This window comes from Anomaloglossus baeobatrachus, chromosome 4 (assembly GCF_048569485.1).
Source record: "Anomaloglossus baeobatrachus isolate aAnoBae1 chromosome 4, aAnoBae1.hap1, whole genome shotgun sequence".
In the NCBI taxonomy this organism is placed as follows: domain Eukaryota; kingdom Metazoa; phylum Chordata; class Amphibia; order Anura; family Aromobatidae; genus Anomaloglossus; species Anomaloglossus baeobatrachus.
Window position 1 is genome coordinate 611,072,589 of NC_134356.1, and position 13,932 is coordinate 611,086,520.

The window sequence follows — 13,932 nt, forward strand, 5'->3', positions numbered from 1 at the left end:
CTACCTTGAGAAGCCCCAGTGGCCTAATGGATAAGGCACTGGCCTCCTAAGCCAGGGATTGTGGGTTCAAGTCCCATCTGGGGTGTTTGCTTATCTCTGAAACAGCGCATGGTCTGTCTAATCTTTCTACCAGTTTGAATTTGATCTTGCAAAATTCTCCAAAAAAGAAAGATTGCTACTTTTAATTGAAAGAAGTGTGACCATGCTAAATAATAAAATACGATATTACAAATACAGCATATAAAATATAGCAACAGAGCGTGTGTTCATCCCAGCCAATACACATGTGCACTTCCTGAAGCAACAGGATGTTTCAGTTTAAAAATGCCCATTGGCCAGTGTGATAAATGTCTCAATTGATTCTTCATAAAGATTGTGATCTGGTAAAAAATGTATTTTCAAACTGTGGAAAAAGCAACAACACAAATCCTGTTTTATCAAATAGTTACATTTCGGAGCAAATTTTTCATTTTAAATTTCTGATTGTTTTTTTTTCATATATGCAATGCTGCAGCCCAGCAGCTGCTCCAGTGGCGCAATCGGTCAGCGCGCGGTACTTATAAAGCAGTAACTGATGAGCTATGCCGAGGTTGTGAGTTCAAGCCTCACCTGGAGCAGACTTTTCTTGTCTTCCTTTGTTATTTTGAACAAATGCGTTAGCCAAAGTTTCTCGAGTTCCATCATGATCTACTTGCACGATTGAGAAGGAAGTTTCCGAGAGATATTTACTTTTTATGGTTTCTTGTTTAATTTGCTGTATATTACAAAAGTCTCACCAGTTTTACCATGATCTAGTACCATATTGTAAAGGGAAATGTAAAAGATAAATTGTTTTTTTAAGGCTTCTGGGAGCCAAATATTATTTCCTTCATTGGCATCAATAATGTGGAGTGACTACATGATGAAAAGGACATGACAAAGGAAGCCTTGGCTCTCAGCAGAAAAGAAAGAAGCACGTGGTTATGGTTGTTTTCAAGTTGGAGTACAAACTTACAAGACCATTTTTGAAAATGCAATTAAAACGGATAATTGCCTGCTACAGAAAATAGAACCCACGGCATGAACTACCTTGAGAAGCCCCAGTGGCCTAATGGATAAGGCACTGGCCTCCTAAGCCAGGGATTGTGGGTTCAAGTCCCATCTGGGGTGTTTGCTTATCTCTGAAACAGCGCATGGTCTGTCTAATCTTTCTACCAGTTTGAATTTGATCTTGCAAAATTCTCCAAAAAAGAAAGATTGCTACTTTTAATTGAAAGAAGTGTGACCATGCTAAATAATAAAATACGATATTACAAATACAGCATATAAAATATAGCAACAGAGCGTGTGTTCATCCCAGCCAATGCACATGTGCACTTCCTGAAGCAACAGGATGTTTCAGTTTAAAAATGCCCATTGGCCAGTGTGATAAATGTCTCAATTGATTCTTCATAAAGATTGTGATCTGGTAAAAAATGTATTTTCAAACTGTGGAAAAAGCAACAACACAAATCCTGTTTTATCAAATAGTTACATTTCGGAGCAAATTTTTCATTTTAAATTTCTGATTGTTTTTTTTTCATATATGCAATGCTGCAGCCCAGCAGCTGCTCCAGTGGCGCAATCGGTCAGCGCACGGTACTTATAAAGCAGTAACTGATGAGCTATGCCGAGGTTGTGAGTTCAAGCCTCACCTGGAGCAGACTTTTCTTGTCTTCCTTTGTTATTTTGAACAAATGCGTTAGCCAAAGTTTCTCGAGTTCCATCATGATCTACTTGCACGATTGAGAAGGAAGTTTCCGAGAGATATTTACTTTTTATGGTTTCTTGTTTAATTTGCTGTATATTACAAAAGTCTCACCAGTTTTACCATGATCTAGTACCATATTGTAAAGGGAAATGTAAAAGATAAATTGTTTTTTTAAGGCTTCTGGGAGCCAAATATTATTTCCTTCATTGGCATCAATAATGTGGAGTGACTACATGATGAAAAGGACATGACAAAGGAAGCCCTGGCTCTCAGCAGAAAAGAAAGAAGCACGTGGTTATGGTTGTTTTCAAGTTGGAGTACAAACTTACAAGACCATTTTTGAAAATGCAATTAAAACGGATAATTGCCTGCTACAGAAAATAGAACCCACGGCATGAACTACCTTGAGAAGCCCCAGTGGCCTAATGGATAAGGCACTGGCCTCCTAAGCCAGGGATTGTGGGTTCAAGTCCCATCTGGGGTGTTTGCTTATCTCTGAAACAGCGCATGGTCTGTCTAATCTTTCTACCAGTTTGAATTTGATCTTGCAAAATTCTCCAAAAAAGAAAGATTGCTACTTTTAATTGAAAGAAGTGTGACCATGCTAAATAATAAAATACGATATTACAAATACAGCATAAAAAATATAGCAACAGAGCGTGTGTTCATCCCAGCCAATGCACATGTGCACTTCCTGAAGCAACAGGATGTTTCAGTTTAAAAATGCCCATTGGCCAGTGTGATAAATGTCTCAATTGATTCTTCATAAAGATTGTGATCTGGTAAAAAATGTATTTTCAAACTGTGGAAAAAGCAACAACACAAATCCTGTTTTATCAAATAGTTACATTTCGGAGCAAATTTTTCATTTTAAATTTCTGATTGTTTTTTTTTCATATATGCAATGCTGCAGCCCAGCAGCTGCTCCAGTGGCGCAATCGGTCAGCGCGCGGTACTTATAAAGCAGTAACTGATGAGCTATGCTGAGGTTGTGAGTTCAAGCCTCACCTGGAGCAGACTTTTCTTGTCTTCCTTTGTTATTTTGAACAAATGCGTTAGCCAAAGTTTCTCGAGTTCCATCATGATCTACTTGCACGATTGAGAAGGAAGTTTCCGAGAGATATTTACTTTTTATGGTTTCTTGTTTAATTTGCTGTATATTACAAAAGTCTCACCAGTTTTACCATGATCTAGTACCATATTGTAAAGGGAAATGTAAAAGATAAATTGTTTTTTTAAGGCTTCTGGGAGCCAAATATTATTTCCTTCATTGGCATCAATAATGTGGAGTGACTACATGATGAAAAGGACATGACAAAGGAAGCCCTGGCTCTCAGCAGAAAAGAAAGAAGCACGTGGTTATGGTTGTTTTCAAGTTGGAGTACAAACTTACAAGACCATTTTTGAAAATGCAATTAAAACGGATAATTGCCTGCTACAGAAAATAGAACCCACGGCATGAACTACCTTGAGAAGCCCCAGTGGCCTAATGGATAAGGCACTGGCCTCCTAAGCCAGGGATTGTGGGTTCAAGTCCCATCTGGGGTGTTTGCTTATCTCTGAAACAGCGCATGGTCTGTCTAATCTTTCTACCAGTTTGAATTTGATCTTGCAAAAGTGTCCAAAAAAGAAAGATTGCTACTTTTAATTGAAAGAAGTGTGACCATGCTAAATAATAAAATACGATATTACAAATACAGCATATAAAATATAGCAACAGAGCGTGTGTTCATCCCAGCCAATGCACATGTGCACTTCCTGAAGCAACAGGATGTTTCAGTTTAAAAATGCCCATTGGCCAGTGTGATAAATGTCTCAATTGATTCTTCATAAAGATTGTGATCTGGTAAAAAATGTATTTTCAAACTGTGGAAAAAGCAACAACACAAATCCTGTTTTATCAAATAGTTACATTTCGGAGCAAATTTTTCATTTTAAATTTCTGATTGTTTTTTTTTCATATATGCAATGCTGCAGCCCAGCAGCTGCTCCAGTGGCGCAATCGGTCAGCGCGCGGTACTTATAAAGCAGTAACTGATGAGCTATGCCGAGGTTGTGAAATCAAGCCTCACCTGGAGCAGACTTTTCTTGTCTTCCTTTGTTATTTTGAACAAATGCGTTAGCCAAAGTTTCTCGAGTTCCATCATGATCTACTTGCACGATTGAGAAGGAAGTTTCCGAGAGATATTTACTTTTTATGGTTTCTTGTTTAATTTGCTGTATATTACAAAAGTCTCACCAGTTTTACCATGATCTAGTACCATATTGTAAAGGGAAATGTAAAAGATAAATTGTTTTTTTAAGGCTTCTGGGAGCCAAATATTATTTCCTTCATTGGCATCAATAATGTGGAGTGACTACATGATGAAAAGGACATGACAAAGGAAGCCCTGGCTCTCAGCAGAAAAGAAAGAAGCACGTGGTTATGGTTGTTTTCAAGTTGGAGTACAAACTTACAAGACCATTTTTGAAAATGCAATTAAAACGGATAATTGCCTGCTACAGAAAATAGAACCCACGGCATGAACTACCTTGAGAAGCCCCAGTGGCCTAATGGATAAGGCACTGGCCTCCTAAGCCAGAGATTGTGGGTTCAAGTCCCATCTGGGGTGTTTGCTTATCTCTGAAACAGCGCATGGTCTGTCTAATCTTTCTACCAGTTTGAATTTGATCTTGCAAAATTCTCCAAAAAAGAAAGATTGCTACTTTTAATTGAAAGAAGTGTGACCATGCTAAATAATAAAATACGATATTACAAATACAGCATATAAAATATAGCAACAGAGCGTGTGTTCATCCCAGCCAATACACATGTGCACTTCCTGAAGCAACAGGATGTTTCAGTTTAAAAATGCCCATTGGCCAGTGTGATAAATGTCTCAATTGATTCTTCATAAAGATTGTGATCTGGTAAAAAATGTATTTTCAAACTGTGGAAAAAGCAACAACACAAATCCTGTTTTATCAAATAGTTACATTTCGGAGCAAATTTTTCATTTTAAATTTCTGATTGTTTTTTTTTCATATATGCAATGCTGCAGCCCAGCAGCTGCTCCAGTGGCGCAATCGGTCAGCGCGCGGTACTTATAAAGCAGTAACTGATGAGCTATGCCGAGGTTGTGAGTTCAAGCCTCACCTGGAGCAGACTTTTCTTGTCTTCCTTTGTTATTTTGAACAAATGCGTTAGCCAAAGTTTCTCGAGTTCCATCATGATCTACTTGCACGATTGAGAAGGAAGTTTCCGAGAGATATTTACTTTTTATGGTTTCTTGTTTAATTTGTTGTATATTACAAAAGTCTCACCAGTTTTACCATGATCTAGTACCATATTGTAAAGGGAAATGTAAAAGATAAATTGTTTTTTTAAGGCTTCTGGGAGCCAAATATTATTTCCTTCATTGGCATCAATAATGTGGAGTGACTACATGATGAAAAGGACATGACAAAGGAAGCCTTGGCTCTCAGCAGAAAAGAAAGAAGCACGTGGTTATGGTTGTTTTCAAGTTGGAGTACAAACTTACAAGACCATTTTTGAAAATGCAATTAAAACGGATAATTGCCTGCTACAGAAAATAGAACCCACGGCATGAACTACCTTGAGAAGCCCCAGTGGCCTAATGGATAAGGCACTGGCCTCCTAAGCCAGGGATTGTGGGTTCAAGTCCCATCTGGGGTGTTTGCTTATCTCTGAAACAGCGCATGGTCTGTCTAATCTTTCTACCAGTTTGAATTTGATCTTGCAAAATTCTCCAAAAAAGAAAGATTGCTACTTTTAATTGAAAGAAGTGTGACCATGCTAAATAATAAAATACGATATTACAAATACAGCATATAAAATATAGCAACAGAGCGTGTGTTCATCCCAGCCAATGCACATGTGCACTTCCTGAAGCAACAGGATGTTTCAGTTTAAAAATGCCCATTGGCCAGTGTGATAAATGTCTCAATTGATTCTTCATAAAGATTGTGATCTGGTAAAAAATGTATTTTCAAACTGTGGAAAAAGCAACAACACAAATCCTGTTTTATCAAATAGTTACATTTCGGAGCAAATTTTTCATTTTAAATTTCTGATTGTTTTTTTTTCATATATGCAATGCTGCAGCCCAGCAGCTGCTCCAGTGGCGCAATCGGTCAGCGCGCGGTACTTATAAAGCAGTAACTGATGAGCTATGCCGAGGTTGTGAGTTCAAGCCTCACCTGGAGCAGACTTTTCTTGTCTTCCTTTGTTATTTTGAACAAATGCGTTAGCCAAAGTTTCTCGAGTTCCATCATGATCTACTTGCACGATTGAGAAGGAAGTTTCCGAGAGATATTTACTTTTTATGGTTTCTTGTTTAATTTGCTGTATATTACAAAAGTCTCACCAGTTTTACCATGATCTAGTACCATATTGTAAAGGGAAATGTAAAAGATAAATTGTTTTTTTAAGGCTTCTGGGAGCCAAATATTATTTCCTTCATTGGCATCAATAATGTGGAGTGACTACATGATGAAAAGGACATGACAAAGGAAGCCCTGGCTCTCAGCAGAAAAGAAAGAAGCACGTGGTTATGGTTGTTTTCAAGTTGGAGTACAAACTTACAAGACCATTTTTGAAAATGCAATTAAAACGGATAATTGCCTGCTACAGAAAATAGAACCCACGGCATGAACTACCTTGAGAAGCCCCAGTGGCCTAATGGATAAGGCACTGGCCTCCTAAGCCAGGGATTGTGGGTACAAGTCCCATCTGGGGTGTTTGCTTATCTCTGAAACAGCGCATGGTCTGTCTAATCTTTCTACCAGTTTGAATTTGATCTTGCAAAATTCTCCAAAAAAGAAAGATTGCTACTTTTAATTGAAAGAAGTGTGACCATGCTAAATAATAAAATACGATATTACAAATACAGCATATAAAATATAGCAACAGAGCGTGTGTTCATCCCAGCCAATACACATGTGCACTTCCTGAAGCAACAGGATGTTTCAGTTTAAAAATGCCCATTGGCCAGTGTGATAAATGTCTCAATTGATTCTTCATAAAGATTGTGATCTGGTAAAAAATGTATTTTCAAACTGTGGAAAAAGCAACAACACAAATCCTGTTTTATCAAATAGTTACATTTCGGAGCAAATTTTTCATTTTAAATTTCTGATTGTTTTTTTTTCATATATGCAATGCTGCAGCCCAGCAGCTGCTCCAGTGGCGCAATCGGTCAGCGCGCGGTACTTATAAAGCAGTAACTGATGAGCTATGCCGAGGTTGTGAGTTCAAGCCTCACCTGGAGCAGACTTTTCTTGTCTTCCTTTGTTATTTTGAACAAATGCGTTAGCCAAAGTTTCTCGAGTTCCATCATGATCTACTTGCACGATTGAGAAGGAAGTTTCCGAGAGATATTTACTTTTTATGGTTTCTTGTTTAATTTGCTGTATATTACAAAAGTCTCACCAGTTTTACCATGATCTAGTAACATATTGTAAAGGGAAATGCAAAAGATAAATTGTTTTTTTAAGGCTTCTGGGAGCCAAATATTATTTCCTTCATTGGCATCAATAATGTGGAGTGACTACATGATGAAAAGGACATGACAAAGGAAGCCTTGGCTCTCAGCAGAAAAGAAAGAAGCACGTGGTTATGGTTGTTTTCAAGTTGGAGTACAAACTTACAAGACCATTTTTGAAAATGCAATTAAAACGGATAATTGCCTGCTACAGAAAATAGAACCCACGGCATGAACTACCTTGAGAAGCCCCAGTGGCCTAATGGATAAGGCACTGGCCTCCTAAGCCAGGGATTGTGGGTTCAAGTCCCATCTGGGGTGTTTGCTTATCTCTGAAACAGCGCATGGTCTGTCTAATCGTTCTACCAGTTTGAATTTGATCTTGCAAAATTCTCCAAAAAAGAAAGATTGCTACTTTTAATTGAAAGAAGTGTGACCATGCTAAATAATAAAATACGATATTACAAATACAGCATATAAAATATAGCAACAGAGCGTGTGTTCATCCCAGCCAATGCACATGTGCACTTCCTGAAGCAACAGGATGTTTCAGTTTAAAAATGCCCATTGGCCAGTGTGATAAATGTCTCAATTGATTCTTCATAAAGATTGTGATCTGGTAAAAAATGTATTTTCAAACTGTGGAAAAAGCAACAACACAAATCCTGTTTTATCAAATAGTTACATTTCGGAGCAAATTTTTCATTTTAAATTTCTGATTGTTTTTTTTTCATATATGCAATGCTGCAGCCCAGCAGCTGCTCCAGTGGCGCAATCGGTCAGCGCGCGGTACTTATAAAGCAGTAACTGATGAGCTATGCCGAGGTTGTGAGTTCAAGCCTCACCTGGAGCAGACTTTTCTTGTCTTCCTTTGTTATTTTGAACAAATGCGTTAGCCAAAGTTTCTCGAGTTCCATCATGATCTACTTGCACGATTGAGAAGGAAGTTTCCGAGAGATATTTACTTTTTATGGTTTCTTGTTTAATTTGCTGTATATTACAAAAGTCTCACCAGTTTTACCATGATCTAGTACCATATTGTAAAGGGAAATGCAAAAGATAAATTGTTTTTTTAAGGCTTCTGGGAGCCAAATATTATTTCCTTCATTGGCATCAATAATGTGGAGTGACTACATGATGAAAAGGACATGACAAAGGAAGCCTTGGCTCTCAGCAGAAAAGAAAGAAGCACGTGGTTATGGTTGTTTTCAAGTTGGAGTACAAACTTACAAGACCATTTTTGAAAATGCAATTAAAACGGATAATTGCCTGCTACAGAAAATAGAACCCACGGCATGAACTACCTTGAGAAGCCCCAGTGGCCTAATGGATAAGGCACTGGCCTCCTAAGCCAGGGATTGTGGGTTCAAGTCCCATCTGGGGTGTTTGCTTATCTCTGAAACAGCGCATGGTCTGTCTAATCTTTCTACCAGTTTGAATTTGATCTTGCAAAATTCTCCAAAAAAGAAAGATTGCTACTTTTAATTGAAAGAAGTGTGACCATGCTAAATAATAAAATACGATATTACAAATACAGCATATAAAATATAGCAACAGAGCGTGTGTTCATCCCAGCCAATGCACATGTGCACTTCCTGAAGCAACAGGATGTTTCAGTTTAAAAATGCCCATTGGCCAGTGTGATAAATGTCTCAATTGATTCTTCATAAAGATTGTGATCTGGTAAAAAATGTATTTTCAAACTGTGGAAAAAGCAACAACACAAATCCTGTTTTATCAAATAGTTACATTTCGGAGCAAATTTTTCATTTTAAATTTCTGATTGTTTTTTTTTCATATATGCAATGCTGCAGCCCAGCAGCTGCTCCAGTGGCGCAATCGGTCAGCGCGCGGTACTTATAAAGCAGTAACTGATGAGCTATGCCGAGGTTGTGAGTTCAAGCCTCACCTGGAGCAGACTTTTCTTGTCTTCCTTTGTTATTTTGAACAAATGCGTTAGCCAAAGTTTCTCGAGTTCCATCATGATCTACTTGCACGATTGAGAAGGAAGTTTCCGAGAGATATTTACTTTTTATGGTTTCTTGTTTAATTTGCTGTATATTACAAAAGTCTCACCAGTTTTACCATGATCTAGTACCATATTGTAAAGGGAAATGTAAAAGATAAATTGTTTTTTTAAGGCTTCTGGGAGCCAAATATTATTTCCTTCATTGGCATCAATAATGTGGAGTGACTACATGATGAAAAGGACATGACAAAGGAAGCCCTGGCTCTCAGCAGAAAAGAAAGAAGCACGTGGTTATGGTTGTTTTCAAGTTGGAGTACAAACTTACAAGACCATTTTTGAAAATGCAATTAAAACGGATAATTGCCTGCTACAGAAAATAGAACCCACGGCATGAACTACCTTGAGAAGCCCCAGTGGCCTAATGGATAAGGCACTGGCCTCCTAAGCCAGGGATTGTGGGTTCAAGTCCCATCTGGGGTGTTTGCTTATCTCTGAAACAGCGCATGGTCTGTCTAATCTTTCTACCAGTTTGAATTTGATCTTGCAAAATTCTCCAAAAAAGAAAGATTGCTACTTTTAATTGAAAGAAGTGTGACCATGCTAAATAATAAAATACGATATTACAAATACAGCATATAAAATATAGCAACAGAGCGTGTGTTCATCCCAGCCAATACACATGTGCACTTCCTGAAGCAACAGGATGTTTCAGTTTAAAAATGCCCATTGGCCAGTGTGATAAATGTCTCAATTGATTCTTCATAAAGATTGTGATCTGGTAAAAAATGTATTTTCAAACTGTGGAAAAAGCAACAACACAAATCCTGTTTTATCAAATAGTTACATTTCGGAGCAAATTTTTCATTTTAAATTTCTGATTGTTTTTTTTTCATATATGCAATGCTGCAGCCCAGCAGCTGCTCCAGTGGCGCAATCGGTCAGCGCGCGGTACTTATAAAGCAGTAACTGATGAGCTATGCCGAGGTTGTGAGTTCAAGCCTCACCTGGAGCAGACTTTTCTTGTCTTCCTTTGTTATTTTGAACAAATGCGTTAGCCAAAGTTTCTCGAGTTCCATCATGATCTACTTGCACGATTGAGAAGGAAGTTTCCGAGAGATATTTACTTTTTATGGTTTCTTGTTTAATTTGCTGTATATTACAAAAGTCTCACCAGTTTTACCATGATCTAGTACCATATTGTAAAGGGAAATGCAAAAGATAAATTGTTTTTTTAAGGCTTCTGGGAGCCAAATATTATTTCCTTCATTGGCATCAATAATGTGGAGTGACTACATGATGAAAAGGACATGACAAAGGAAGCCTTGGCTCTCAGCAGAAAAGAAAGAAGCACGTGGTTATGGTTGTTTTCAAGTTGGAGTACAAACTTACAAGACCATTTTTGAAAATGCAATTAAAACGGATAATTGCCTGCTACAGAAAATAGAACCCACGGCATGAACTACCTTGAGAAGCCCCAGTGGCCTAATGGATAAGGCACTGGCCTCCTAAGCCAGGGATTGTGGGTTCAAGTCCCATCTGGGGTGTTTGCTTATCTCTGAAACAGCGCATGGTCTGTCTAATCTTTCTACCAGTTTGAATTTGATCTTGCAAAATTCTCCAAAAAAGAAAGATTGCTACTTTTAATTGAAAGAAGTGTGACCATGCTAAATAATAAAATACGATATTACAAATACAGCATATAAAATATAGCAACAGAGCGTGTGTTCATCCCAGCCAATGCACATGTGCACTTCCTGAAGCAACAGGATGTTTCAGTTTAAAAATGCCCATTGGCCAGTGTGATAAATGTCTCAATTGATTCTTCATAAAGATTGTGATCTGGTAAAAAATGTATTTTCAAACTGTGGAAAAAGCAACAACACAAATCCTGTTTTATCAAATAGTTACATTTCGGAGCAAATTTTTCATTTTAAATTTCTGATTGTTTTTTTTTCATATATGCAATGCTGCAGCCCAGCAGCTGCTCCAGTGGCGCAATCGGTCAGCGCGCGGTACTTATAAAGCAGTAACTGATGAGCTATGCCGAGGTTGTGAGTTCAAGCCTCACCTGGAGCAGACTTTTCTTGTCTTCCTTTGTTATTTTGAACAAATGCGTTAGCCAAAGTTTCTCGAGTTCCATCATGATCTACTTGCACGATTGAGAAGGAAGTTTCCGAGAGATATTTACTTTTTATGGTTTCTTGTTTAATTTGCTGTATATTACAAAAGTCTCACCAGTTTTACCATGATCTAGTACCATATTGTAAAGGGAAATGTAAAAGATAAATTGTTTTTTTAAGGCTTCTGGGAGCCAAATATTATTTCCTTCATTGGCATCAATAATGTGGAGTGACTACATGATGAAAAGGACATGACAAAGGAAGCCCTGGCTCTCAGCAGAAAAGAAAGAAGCACGTGGTTATGGTTGTTTTCAAGTTGGAGTACAAACTTACAAGACCATTTTTGAAAATGCAATTAAAACGGATAATTGCCTGCTACAGAAAATAGAACCCACGGCATGAACTACCTTGAGAAGCCCCAGTGGCCTAATGGATAAGGCACTGGCCTCCTAAGCCAGGGATTGTGGGTTCAAGTCCCATCTGGGGTGTTTGCTTATCTCTGAAACAGCGCATGGTCTGTCTAATCTTTCTACCAGTTTGAATTTGATCTTGCAAAATTCTCCAAAAAAGAAAGATTGCTACTTTTAATTGAAAGAAGTGTGACCATGCTAAATAATAAAATACGATATTACAAATACAGCATATAAAATATAGCAACAGAGCGTGTGTTCATCCCAGCCAATACACATGTGCACTTCCTGAAGCAACAGGATGTTTCAGTTTAAAAATGCCCATTGGCCAGTGTGATAAATGTCTCAATTGATTCTTCATAAAGATTGTGATCTGGTAAAAAATGTATTTTCAAACTGTGGAAAAAGCAACAACACAAATCCTGTTTTATCAAATAGTTACATTTCGGAGCAAATTTTTCATTTTAAATTTCTGATTGTTTTTTTTTCATATATGCAATGCTGCAGCCCAGCAGCTGCTCCAGTGGCGCAATCGGTCAGCGCGCGGTACTTATAAAGCAGTAACTGATGAGCTATGCCGAGGTTGTGAGTTCAAGCCTCACCTGGAGCAGACTTTTCTTGTCTTCCTTTGTTATTTTGAACAAATGCGTTAGCCAAAGTTTCTCGAGTTCCATCATGATCTACTTGCACGATTGAGAAGGAAGTTTCCGAGAGATATTTACTTTTTATGGTTTCTTGTTTAATTTGCTGTATATTACAAAAGTCTCACCAGTTTTACCATGATCTAGTACCATATTGTAAAGGGAAATGTAAAAGATAAATTGTTTTTTTAAGGCTTCTGGGAGCCAAATATTATTTCCTTCATTGGCATCAATAATGTGGAGTGACTACATGATGAAAAGGACATGACAAAGGAAGCCTTGGCTCTCAGCAGAAAAGAAAGAAGCACGTGGTTATGGTTGTTTTCAAGTTGGAGTACAAACTTACAAGACCATTTTTGAAAATGCAATTAAAACGGATAATTGCCTGCTACAGAAAATAGAACCCACGGCATGAACTACCTTGAGAAGCCCCAGTGGCCTAATGGATAAGGCACTGGCCTCCTAAGCCAGGGATTGTGGGTTCAAGTCCCATCTGGGGTGTTTGCTTATCTCTGAAACAGCGCATGGTCTGTCTAATCTTTCTACCAGTTTGAATTTGATCTTGCAAAATTCTCCAAAAAAGAAAGATTGCTACTTTTAATTGAAAGAAGTGTGACCATGCTAAATAATAAAATACGATATTACAAATACAGCATATAAAATATAGCAACAGAGCGTGTGTTCATCCCAGCCAATGCACATGTGCACTTCCTGAAGCAACAGGATGTTTCAGTTTAAAAATGCCCATTGGCCAGTGTGATAAATGTCTCAATTGATTCTTCATAAAGATTGTGATCTGGTAAAAAATGTATTTTCAAACTGTGGAAAAAGCAACAACACAAATCCTGTTTTATCAAATAGTTACATTTCGGAGCAAATTTTTCATTTTAAATTTCTGATTGTTTTTTTTTCATATATGCAATGCTGCAGCCCAGCAGCTGCTCCAGTGGCGCAATCGGTCAGCGCGCGGTACTTATAAAGCAGTAACTGATGAGCTATGCCGAGGTTGTGAGTTCAAGCCTCACCTAGAGCAGACTTTTCTTGTCTTCCTTTGTTATTTTGAACAAATGCGTTAGCCAAAGTTTCTCGAGTTCCATCATGATCTACTTGCACGATTGAGAAGGAAGTTTCCGAGAGATATTTACTTTTTATGGTTTCTTGTTTAATTTGCTGTATATTACAAAAGTCTCACCAGTTTTACCATGATCTAGTACCATATTGTAAAGGGAAATGCAAAAGATAAATTGTTTTTTTAAGGCTTCTGGGAGCCAAATATTATTTCCTTCATTGGCATCAATAATGTGGAGTGACTACATGATGAAAAGGACATGACAAAGGAAGCCTTGGCTCTCAGCAGAAAAGAAAGAAGCACGTGGTTATGGTTGTTTTCAAGTTGGAGTACAAACTTACAAGACCATTTTTGAAAATGCAATTAAAACGGATAATTGCCTGCTACAGAAAATAGAACCCACGGCATGAACTACCTTGAGAAGCCCCAGTGGCCTAATGGATAAGGCACTGGCCTCCTAAGCCAGGGATTGTGGGTTCAAGTCCCATCTGGGGTGTTTGCTTATCTCTGA

At 38.0% G+C, this 13,932-nt stretch overlaps 26 non-coding genes across 26 annotated transcripts; all 26 read left to right on the forward strand.

Moving 5' to 3' along the window:
• The first annotated feature begins 12 nt into the window (after positions 1 to 12).
• On the forward strand, positions 13 to 85 carry TRNAR-CCU (transfer RNA arginine (anticodon CCU)). Its single transcript has one exon. It is a non-coding gene; the product is annotated as a tRNA-Arg (tRNA).
• A 439-nt stretch (positions 86 to 524) lies between these two features.
• On the forward strand, positions 525 to 617 carry TRNAI-UAU (transfer RNA isoleucine (anticodon UAU)). Its single transcript is given in 2 exon segments — positions 525 to 562; positions 582 to 617. It is a non-coding gene; the product is annotated as a tRNA-Ile (tRNA).
• A 459-nt stretch (positions 618 to 1,076) lies between these two features.
• Positions 1,077 to 1,149, forward strand: TRNAR-CCU (transfer RNA arginine (anticodon CCU)). Its single transcript has one exon. It is a non-coding gene; the product is annotated as a tRNA-Arg (tRNA).
• A 439-nt stretch (positions 1,150 to 1,588) lies between these two features.
• On the forward strand, positions 1,589 to 1,681 carry TRNAI-UAU (transfer RNA isoleucine (anticodon UAU)). Its single transcript is given in 2 exon segments — positions 1,589 to 1,626; positions 1,646 to 1,681. It is a non-coding gene; the product is annotated as a tRNA-Ile (tRNA).
• A 459-nt stretch (positions 1,682 to 2,140) lies between these two features.
• TRNAR-CCU (transfer RNA arginine (anticodon CCU)) lies at positions 2,141 to 2,213 on the forward strand. The gene has a single exon. It is a non-coding gene; the product is annotated as a tRNA-Arg (tRNA).
• Positions 2,214 to 2,652: 439 nt separating this feature from the next.
• On the forward strand, positions 2,653 to 2,745 carry TRNAI-UAU (transfer RNA isoleucine (anticodon UAU)). Its single transcript is given in 2 exon segments — positions 2,653 to 2,690; positions 2,710 to 2,745. It is a non-coding gene; the product is annotated as a tRNA-Ile (tRNA).
• Positions 2,746 to 3,204: 459 nt separating this feature from the next.
• Positions 3,205 to 3,277, forward strand: TRNAR-CCU (transfer RNA arginine (anticodon CCU)). Its single transcript has one exon. It is a non-coding gene; the product is annotated as a tRNA-Arg (tRNA).
• Positions 3,278 to 4,268: 991 nt separating this feature from the next.
• On the forward strand, positions 4,269 to 4,341 carry TRNAR-CCU (transfer RNA arginine (anticodon CCU)). Its single transcript has one exon. It is a non-coding gene; the product is annotated as a tRNA-Arg (tRNA).
• Positions 4,342 to 4,780: 439 nt separating this feature from the next.
• On the forward strand, positions 4,781 to 4,873 carry TRNAI-UAU (transfer RNA isoleucine (anticodon UAU)). Its single transcript is given in 2 exon segments — positions 4,781 to 4,818; positions 4,838 to 4,873. It is a non-coding gene; the product is annotated as a tRNA-Ile (tRNA).
• Positions 4,874 to 5,332: 459 nt separating this feature from the next.
• Positions 5,333 to 5,405, forward strand: TRNAR-CCU (transfer RNA arginine (anticodon CCU)). The gene has a single exon. It is a non-coding gene; the product is annotated as a tRNA-Arg (tRNA).
• A 439-nt stretch (positions 5,406 to 5,844) lies between these two features.
• On the forward strand, positions 5,845 to 5,937 carry TRNAI-UAU (transfer RNA isoleucine (anticodon UAU)). Its single transcript is given in 2 exon segments — positions 5,845 to 5,882; positions 5,902 to 5,937. It is a non-coding gene; the product is annotated as a tRNA-Ile (tRNA).
• Positions 5,938 to 6,396: 459 nt separating this feature from the next.
• Positions 6,397 to 6,469, forward strand: TRNAR-CCU (transfer RNA arginine (anticodon CCU)). The gene has a single exon. It is a non-coding gene; the product is annotated as a tRNA-Arg (tRNA).
• Positions 6,470 to 6,908: 439 nt separating this feature from the next.
• On the forward strand, positions 6,909 to 7,001 carry TRNAI-UAU (transfer RNA isoleucine (anticodon UAU)). Its single transcript is given in 2 exon segments — positions 6,909 to 6,946; positions 6,966 to 7,001. It is a non-coding gene; the product is annotated as a tRNA-Ile (tRNA).
• A 459-nt stretch (positions 7,002 to 7,460) lies between these two features.
• TRNAR-CCU (transfer RNA arginine (anticodon CCU)) lies at positions 7,461 to 7,533 on the forward strand. The gene has a single exon. It is a non-coding gene; the product is annotated as a tRNA-Arg (tRNA).
• Positions 7,534 to 7,972: 439 nt separating this feature from the next.
• On the forward strand, positions 7,973 to 8,065 carry TRNAI-UAU (transfer RNA isoleucine (anticodon UAU)). The gene is given in 2 exon segments: positions 7,973 to 8,010; positions 8,030 to 8,065. It is a non-coding gene; the product is annotated as a tRNA-Ile (tRNA).
• A 459-nt stretch (positions 8,066 to 8,524) lies between these two features.
• On the forward strand, positions 8,525 to 8,597 carry TRNAR-CCU (transfer RNA arginine (anticodon CCU)). The gene has a single exon. It is a non-coding gene; the product is annotated as a tRNA-Arg (tRNA).
• Positions 8,598 to 9,036: 439 nt separating this feature from the next.
• TRNAI-UAU (transfer RNA isoleucine (anticodon UAU)) lies at positions 9,037 to 9,129 on the forward strand. Its single transcript is given in 2 exon segments — positions 9,037 to 9,074; positions 9,094 to 9,129. It is a non-coding gene; the product is annotated as a tRNA-Ile (tRNA).
• A 459-nt stretch (positions 9,130 to 9,588) lies between these two features.
• TRNAR-CCU (transfer RNA arginine (anticodon CCU)) lies at positions 9,589 to 9,661 on the forward strand. The gene has a single exon. It is a non-coding gene; the product is annotated as a tRNA-Arg (tRNA).
• A 439-nt stretch (positions 9,662 to 10,100) lies between these two features.
• On the forward strand, positions 10,101 to 10,193 carry TRNAI-UAU (transfer RNA isoleucine (anticodon UAU)). The gene is given in 2 exon segments: positions 10,101 to 10,138; positions 10,158 to 10,193. It is a non-coding gene; the product is annotated as a tRNA-Ile (tRNA).
• Positions 10,194 to 10,652: 459 nt separating this feature from the next.
• On the forward strand, positions 10,653 to 10,725 carry TRNAR-CCU (transfer RNA arginine (anticodon CCU)). Its single transcript has one exon. It is a non-coding gene; the product is annotated as a tRNA-Arg (tRNA).
• Positions 10,726 to 11,164: 439 nt separating this feature from the next.
• Positions 11,165 to 11,257, forward strand: TRNAI-UAU (transfer RNA isoleucine (anticodon UAU)). Its single transcript is given in 2 exon segments — positions 11,165 to 11,202; positions 11,222 to 11,257. It is a non-coding gene; the product is annotated as a tRNA-Ile (tRNA).
• A 459-nt stretch (positions 11,258 to 11,716) lies between these two features.
• Positions 11,717 to 11,789, forward strand: TRNAR-CCU (transfer RNA arginine (anticodon CCU)). The gene has a single exon. It is a non-coding gene; the product is annotated as a tRNA-Arg (tRNA).
• A 439-nt stretch (positions 11,790 to 12,228) lies between these two features.
• TRNAI-UAU (transfer RNA isoleucine (anticodon UAU)) lies at positions 12,229 to 12,321 on the forward strand. Its single transcript is given in 2 exon segments — positions 12,229 to 12,266; positions 12,286 to 12,321. It is a non-coding gene; the product is annotated as a tRNA-Ile (tRNA).
• Positions 12,322 to 12,780: 459 nt separating this feature from the next.
• TRNAR-CCU (transfer RNA arginine (anticodon CCU)) lies at positions 12,781 to 12,853 on the forward strand. The gene has a single exon. It is a non-coding gene; the product is annotated as a tRNA-Arg (tRNA).
• Positions 12,854 to 13,292: 439 nt separating this feature from the next.
• TRNAI-UAU (transfer RNA isoleucine (anticodon UAU)) lies at positions 13,293 to 13,385 on the forward strand. Its single transcript is given in 2 exon segments — positions 13,293 to 13,330; positions 13,350 to 13,385. It is a non-coding gene; the product is annotated as a tRNA-Ile (tRNA).
• A 459-nt stretch (positions 13,386 to 13,844) lies between these two features.
• TRNAR-CCU (transfer RNA arginine (anticodon CCU)) lies at positions 13,845 to 13,917 on the forward strand. The gene has a single exon. It is a non-coding gene; the product is annotated as a tRNA-Arg (tRNA).
• The last annotated feature ends 15 nt before the right edge of the window (positions 13,918 to 13,932 follow it).